We start from the raw sequence: 8,676 nt of genomic DNA, 5'->3' as shown, positions 1-8,676 counted from the left end.
GGTCTTGCTATGTTGCCTGGGCTGATCTTGAACTCTTGGCCTCAAGTGATCCTCCCACCTTTGCCTCCCAAAGTGTTGGGATTACAGGTGTGAGCCGCAATGCTTGGCCAAAAGTGTGTCTTTCTTTTCACTAACCATTAACTTAAATTTATTATTTTCTTCAATTATTAATGAAGGCAATAAACCTAAGAATAATGGCATAAGTTGTGACTTTGTCACTAATAGAAATCACTGACATTTTCAAATCATAATATAGTTGTTCCAAATATGTTGAAATGTTGCTCATGCTTATTATCACTTTATTTTTTATTTATTTAATTTTTTTGAGATGGGGTGCAGTGGTGCAATCTTGGCTCACTGCAACCTCTGTCTCCTGGGTTCAAACAATTCTCCTGCTTCAGCCTCCCTAGTAGCTGGGATTACAGGTATGCACCACCACGCCCAGCTACTTTTTTTTTGTATTTTTGGTAGAGATGGGGTTTCACCATGTTGGCCAGGCTGGTCTCAAACTCCTGTCCTCAAATGATCTGCCCTCCTTGGCCTCCCAAAGTGCTGGGATTACAGATGTGAGCCACCGCACCTGGCCCTCATCATTACTTTAAAATTATAAAAATAATTTTAACTCCCTGTAATCCCAGCACTTTGGGAGGCCGAGGCAGGTGGATCACCTGAGGTCAGGAGTTCAAGACCACTCTGGACAATATGGTGAAACCCCATCTCTACTAAAAATACAAAATTAGCTGGGCATGGTGGTGTGCACCTGTAATCTCAGCTACTGGGGAGGCTGAGGCAGGAGAATCATTTGAACCCAGGAGGCGGTGGTTGCACTGAGCCAAGATTGCGCCATTGCACTCCAGCCTGGGTGACAGGGCAAGACTCCGTCTCGAAAAAAAAAAAAAATTGATCTGCTACTAGAAAGTGTTAAATGTTTTAATAAATACTAATAATTTATATTTTAATGTTTTGATAAATTATATGTTAATACAATTAGCTTCTTTGTAATCCTATTATTTTATTTTATACATTTTAAAACATTACACTCGGAAGTGGTCCATTCAGCGGATTTACAAAGGGGTCATGGCACAAAGTCAAAAGCCCTTGATCTATATGAAAGATTTTGAAGAACAAGGACAGGAGTAGGAGAGAAGGAAGACAGTGATCCCAATGCTATTTCTTATAAGAGGTTTTAAATTACATATTGTCTTATTATGTATATAAAAGTAATAATAAATATGTATTGTTAGGAAATATTTTCATAACAGGAAAAATTGATTAACAGATTATAGAATTTCCTTTCTTTTTTCATTCTGTTCTTTATTATTATTATTATACTTTAAGTTCTAGGGTACCTGTGCACAACATGCAGGTTTGATATATAGGCATACATGTGCCATGTTGGTTTGCTGCACTCATCAACTCATCATTTACATTAGGTATTTCTCCTAATACTATCCCTCCCCCAGCCCTCCACCCCCCGACAGGCGCTGGTGTGTGATGTTCCCCGCCCTGTGTCCAAGTGTTCTCATTGTTCAATTGCCACCTATGAGTAAGAACATGTGGTGTTTGGTTTTCTGTCCTTGTGACAGTTTGCTGAGAATGATAGTTTCCAGCTTCATCCATGTTCCTGCAAAGGACATGAACTCATCATTTTTTATGGCTGCATAGTATTCTATGGTGTATATGTGCCACATTTTCTTAATCCTGTCTATCATTGATGGACATTTGGGTTGGCTCCAAGTCTTTGCTATTGTGAATAGTGCTGCAATAAATATACGTGTGCATGTGTCTTTATAGTAGCATGATTTATAATTCTTTGGGTATATACCCAGTAATGGGATTGCTGGGTCAAATGGTATTTCTAGTTCTAGATCCTTGAGGAATCGCCACACTGTCTTCCACAATGGCTGAACTAATTTACAATCCCACCAACAGTGTAAAAGTGTTCCTATTTCTCCATATCCTCTTCAGCATCTGTCGATTCCTGACTTTTTAATGATTGCCATTCTAACTGGCGTGAGATGGCATCTCATTGTGGTTTTGATTTGCATTTCTCTGATGACCAGTAATGATGAGCATTTTTTCATGCGTCTGTCGGCTGCATAGATGTCTTCTTTGGAGAAGTGTCTGTTCATATCCTTTGCCCACTTTTTGATGGGGTTGTTTATTTTTTTCTTGTAAATTTGTTTGAGTTCTTTGTAGATTCTTATTAGCCCTTTCTCAGATGGGTAGATTGCAAAAATTTTCTCCCATTCTGTAGGTTGCCCGTTCATTCTGATGGTAGTTCTTTTGCTGTACAGAAGCTCTTTAGTTTAATTAGATCCCATTTGTCTATTTTGGCTTTTGTTGCCATTGCTTTTGGTGTTTTAGTTATGAAGTCCTTGCCCATGCCTATGTCCTGAATGGTATTGCCTAGGTTTTCTTCTAGGGTTTTCATGGTTTTAGGTCTGACATTTAAGTCTTCAATCCATCTTGAATTAATTTTTGTATAAGGTGTAAGGAAGGGATCCAGTTTCAGCTTTCTACATATGGCTAGCCAGTTTTCCCAGCACCATTTATTACATAGGGAATCCTTTCCCCATTTCTTGTTTTTGTCAGATTTGTCAAAGATCAGATGGTTGTAGATACGTGGTGTTATTTCTGAGGCTTCTGTTCTGTTCCATTGGTCTATATATTCTGTTTTGGTACCAGTACCATGCTGTTTTGGTTACGTAGCCTTGTAGTATAGTTTGAAGTCAGGTAGTGTGATGCCTCCAGCTTTGTTCTTTTTGCTTAGGATTGTCTTGGCAATGCGGGCTCTTTTTTGGTTCCATATGAACTTTAAAGTCGTTTTTTCCAGTTCTGTGAAGAAAGTCATTGGAAGCTTGATTGGGATGGCATTGAATCTATAAATTACTTTCGGCAGTATGGCCATTTTCATGATATTGATTCTTCCTATCAATGAGCATGGAATATTCTTCCATTTGTTTGTGTCCTCTTTTATTTTGAGGAGCAGTGGTTTGTAGTTCTCCTTGAAGAGGTCTTTCACATCCCTTTTAAGTTGGATTCCTAGGTATTTTATTCCCTTTGTAGCAATTGCGAATGGGAGTTCACTCATGATTTGGCTCTGTGTTTGTCTGTTATTGGTGTATAGGAATGCTTGTGATTTTTGCATATTGATTTTGTATCCTGACACTGCTGAAGTTGCTTATCAGCTTAAGGAGATTTTGGGCTGAGACAATGGGGTTTTCTAAATATACAATCATGCCATCTACAAACAGGGACAATTTGACTGCCTCATTTCCTAATTGAATACCCTTTATTTCTTTCTCTTGCCTGACTGCCCTGGCCAGAACTTCCAACACTATGTCGAATAGGAGTGGTGAGAGAGGGCATCCTTGTCTTCTGCCAGTTTTCAAAGGAATGCTTCCAGTTTTTGCCCATTCAGTATGATATTGGCTGTGGGTTTGTCATAAATAGCTCTTATTATTTTGAGATACGTTCCATTGATACCTAGTTTATTGAGAGTTTTTAGCATGATGGGCTGGTGAATTTTGTCGAAGGCCTTTTCTTAATCTATGGAAATAATCATGTGGTTTTTGTCATTGGTTCTGTTTATGTGATGGATTACGTTTATTGATTTGTGTATGTTGAGCCAGCCTTGCATCCCAGGGATGAAGCCGACTTGATTGTGTTGGATAAGCTTTTTGATGTGCTGCTGGATTTGGTTTGCCAGTATTTTATTGAGGATTTTTGCATCGATGTTCATCAGAGATATTGGTCTAAAATTCTCTTTTTTTGTTATGTGTCTGCCAGGCTTTGGTATCAGGATGATGTTGGCCTCATAAAATGAGTTAGGGAGGATTCCTTCTTTTTCTATTGATTGGAATAGTTTCAGAAGAATGGTACCAACTCCTCTTTGTACCTCTGGTAGAATTCAGCTGTGAATCCGTCTGGTCCTGGACTTTTTTTGGTTGGTAGGCTATTAATTATTGCCTCAATTTCAGAGCCTGTTATTGGTCTATTCAGAGATTCAACTTCTTCCTGGTTTAGTCTTGGGAGGGTGTATGTGTCCAGGAATTTATCCATTTCTTCTAGATTTTCTAGTTCATTTGCATAGAGGTGTTTATAGTATTCTCTGATGGTAGTTTGTATTTCTGTGGAATTGGTGGTGATATCCCCTTTATCATTTTTTATTGCATCAATTTGATCCTCCTCTCTTTTCTTTTTTATTAGTCTTGCTAGCGGTCTATCAATTTTTTGATCTTTTCAAAAAATCAGCTCCTGGATTCATTGATTTTTTGAAGGTTTTTTTTGTGTTTCTATCTCTTTCAGTTCTGCTCTGATCTTAGTTATTTCTTGCCTTCTGCTAGCTTTTGAATTGTTCGCTGTTGCTTCTCTAGTTCTTTTAATTGTGATGTTAGGGTGTCGATTTTAGGTCTTTCCTGCTTTCTCTTGTGGGCATTTAGTACTATAAATTTCCCTCTACACAGTGCTTTAAATGTGTCCCAGAGATTCTGGTATGTTGTGTCTTTGGTTTCATTGGTTTCAAAGAACATCTTTATTTCTGCCTTCATTTCGTTATTTATCCAGTAGTCATTCAGGATCAGGTTGTTCAGTTTCCATGTAGTTGTGTGGTTTTGAGTGAGTTTCTTAATCCTGAGTTCTATTTTGCTTGCACTATCATGTGAGAGACAGTTTGTTGTGATTTCTGCTCTTTTACATTTTCTGAGGAGTGCTTTACTTCCAATTATGTGGTCAATTTTAGAATAAGTGCGATGAGGTGCTGAGAAGAATGTATATTCTGCTGATTTGGGGTGGAGAGTTCTGTAGATGTCTATTAGGTCTGCTTGGTGCAGAGCTGAGTTCAAGTCCTGGATATCCTTGTTAACCTTCTGTCTCGTTGATCTGTCTAATGTTGACAGTGAGGTGTTACAGTCTCCCATTATTATTGTATGGGAGTCTAAGTCTCTTTGTAAGTCTCTAAGGACTTGCTTTATGAATCTGGGTGCTCCTGTATTGGGTGCATATATATTTAGGATAGTTAGCTGTTCTTGTTGAATTGATCCCTTTACCATTATGTAATGGCCTTCTTTGTCTCTTTTGATCTGTGTTGGTTTAAAGTCTGTTTTATCAGAGACTAGGATTGCAACCCCTGCTTTTTTTTTTTTTTCTTTCCATTTGCTTGGTAGGTCTTCCTCCATCCCTTTATTTTGAGCCTATATGTGTCTCTGCACCTGAGATGGGTCTCCTGAATACAGCACACTGATGGGTCTTGACTCTTTATCCAATTTGCCAGTCTGTGTCTTTTAATTGGGGCATTTAGCCCATTTACATTTAAGGTTAGTATTATTACATGTGAATTTGATCCTGTCGTTATGATGTTAGCTGGTTATTTTGCCTGTTAATTGATGCAGTTTCTTCCCATCATCAATGGTCTTTACAATTTGGCATGTTTTTGCAGTGGCTGGTACCGGTTGTTTCTTTCCATGTTTAGTGCTTCCTTCAGGAGCTCTTGTAAGGCAGGCCTGGTGGTGACAAAATCTCTCCACATTTGCTTGTTTCTAAAGGATTTTATTTCTCCTTCACTTATGAAGCTTAGTTTGGCTGGATATGAAATTCTGGGTTGAAAATTCTTTTCTTTAAGAATGTTGAATATTGGCCCCCACTCTCTTCTGGCTTGTAGGGTTTCCGCAGAGAGATCCGCTGTTAGTCTGATGGGCTTCCCTTTGTGGTTAACTCGACCTTTCTCTCTGGCTGTCCTTAACATTTTTTCCTTGATTTCCACCTTGGTGAATCTGACAATTATGTGTCTTAGGGTTGCTCTTCTTGAGGAGTATCTTTGTGGTGTTCTCTGTATTTCCTGAATTTGAATGTTGGCCTGCGTTGCTAGGTTGGGGAAGTTCTCCTGGATTATATTCTCAAGGGTGTTTTCCAACTTGGTTCCATTCTCCCCATCACTTTCAGGTACACCAATCAAACGTAGATTTGGTCTATTCATATAGTCCCATATTTCTTGGAGGCTTTGTTTGTTTCTTTTTACTCTTTGTTCTCTAACCTTGTCTTCTCACTTTATTTCATTAATTTGATCTTCAATCAGTGATATCTTTTCTTTCACTTGATCGAATCGGCTATTGAAGCTTGTGCATGCGTCACGAAGTTCTCGTGCCATGGTTTTCAGCTCCATCAGGTCATTTATGGTCTTCTCTACACTGTTTATTCTAGTTAGCCATTCGTGTAACCTTTTTTCAAGGCTTTTAGCTTCCTTGAGATGGGTTCGAACATGCTCCTTTAGCTCGGAGAAGTTTGTTATTACTGACCTTCTGAAGCCTTCTTCTGTCAATTTGTCAAAGTCATTCTCTGTCCAGCTTTGTTCAGTTGCTGGTGAGGAGCTGCGATCCTTTGGAGGAGAAGACGTGCTCTGGTTTTTAGAATTTTCAGCTTTTCTGCTCTGGTTTCTCCCCATCTTTGTGGTTTTATCTACCTTTGGTCTTTGATGTTGGTGACCTACAGATGGGGTTTTGGTGTAGATGACCTTTTCGTTGATGTTGACGTTATTCCTTTCTGTTTGTTAGTTTTCCTTCTATCATTCAGGTCCCTCAGCTGCAGGTCTGTTGGAGTTTGCTGGAGGGTCCACTCCAGACCCTGTTTGCCTGGGTATCACCAGTGGAGGCTGCAGAACAGCAAATATTGCAGAAAGTAAATATTGCTCCCTGATCCTTCCTCTGGAATCTTCATCCCAGAGGGGCACCTGCCTATATGAGGTGTCTGTTGGTCCCTACTGGGAGATGTCTCCCAGTTAGGCTACACAGGGGTCAGGGACCCACTTGAGGAGGCAGTCTCTCCATTCTCAGAGCTCAAACGCCATGCTGGGAGAACCACTGCTCTCTTCAGAGCTGCATGGACGTCCATGTCTGCATGGACATTTAAGTCTGCAGAAGTTGTCTGCTGCCTTTTGTTCAGCTATGCCCTGCCCACAGAGGTGGAGTCTACAGGCAGTAGACTTGTTGACCTGTGGTGGGCTCTGCCCAGTTTGAGCTTCCTGGCCTACTCAAGCCTCAGCAATGGTGGGCGCCCCTCCCCCAGCCAGGCTGCCGCCTTGCAGTTCGATCTCAGACTGCTGCGCTAGCAGTGAGCAAGGCTTCGTGGGCATGGGACCTGCTGAGCCAGGCATGGGTGAGAATCTCCTTGTCTGCCAGTTGCTAAGACCTTGGGAAAAGTGCAGTATTTGGGCAGGAGTGTCCCATTTTTCCAGGTAGTCTGTCAAGGCTTCCCTTGGCTAGGAAAGGGAAATCCCCTGACCCCTTGCACTTCCCAGGTGAGGTGATGCCCTGCCCTGCTTCAGCTCACCCACTGTGGGCTGCACCCACTGTCCAACCAGTCCCAATGAGATGAACCAGGTACCTCAGATGGAAATGCAGAAATCACCCATCTTCTGCATCGATCACACTGGGAGCTGCAGACTGGAGCTTTTCCTATTTGGCCATCTGGGAGCGCCTCTTCTTTTGTTCTGCTCTTTAACAACTTTTCTATCTTCCCCATCATCATCACCACCACACCACCATCCATCATCACTAACATTTACTGACTATTCGAGACTGCATTACATGCATTACATATATTAATTTCAGAGCAAGAAGTAATCATAGAGCATCATTTAGTTCAACTTGAAGATATTTTACATGTGAGGAAACTAAGATTAAGTAGGGTTAAATTATTTGTCAGCAAGTCTGTGGCAAAACAGGGACCAGGACCCAGCACAAAGAAATAATGTATACTGCATGAGGAACGTAGGCTGGATTCACCAGGGAAAAGAGAAGACTTTCCCCCCTTAGACACTGTCAGGTGACTTTTCAAAAAGTATATATAGCAGTGGCAACTCTCACCCCAAATTTATCAGTTAGTCCCCTTCCTCATATTTTCATAAGAACTAAATATTATCAATCTTGTTAAGTTTTGCCAGTCCAATGAATGAAGATAGTGTTGTGTTTTATTTTGCATTTTCATGATTATTGGTGAGGTTAAACATCTTTCCATATGTTATTTGGGGATGTACATTGTATTTCCTCTTGCATGAATTACCTATTTGTATATCTGCCTATTTTTCTATTATCAGTATGTTTCTTATCAATGTACAAGGGCTTTTGCTACCTTAGGGATATTAGCTCTTTGGCTTGCAACTATTCATTTCTAATTTTTCATTTGACTTTCAGGTTTCTTAATTTTTCCCTTAAATGTTCTCTTCAATTCATTTTTCTTTCAGCTCCTTAAGTGTGTGGCATTCCCAGGTATGACTGAGGCTTCAAGTGGCATACCTGACATATCTTTTCAAAAGCATTTTTGAAGATGGTATTTCATCAAGAGTCAGAATTAAGTTTTTACATTTACTTCATTATGATGCGTAAAAGGCTGATTTCAGCAGTTCTAATGGAAGGGCTTAAGGTTTTTCTGAAGAGCATAGAGATATTTGTAATACTCACCCTCAGTTGGTAGTTGGGTAATGAGTTCCTCAAGTTCCTCATCCTTGATTTTAGTTCCCATGTTTTCCAAAAAAGTCTCCACCTTTTTTATTTTGACCCTTGGCCCTTAAGAAAGAAGGGCATGGAATAAGAATATGAGTGTTATTGTTTAAGAGTGAAAAATGTTAATCATGGTCATGCATCAGAAACCCCAATTGGAGGGTAAAGTACAAGAATACAA

This window comes from Pan paniscus, chromosome 19 (assembly GCF_029289425.2).
Source record: "Pan paniscus chromosome 19, NHGRI_mPanPan1-v2.0_pri, whole genome shotgun sequence".
NCBI lineage: Eukaryota > Metazoa > Chordata > Mammalia > Primates > Hominidae > Pan > Pan paniscus.
The sequence above is the reverse complement of the archived record's forward strand: the minus strand, read 5'-3'. Positions refer to the sequence as shown.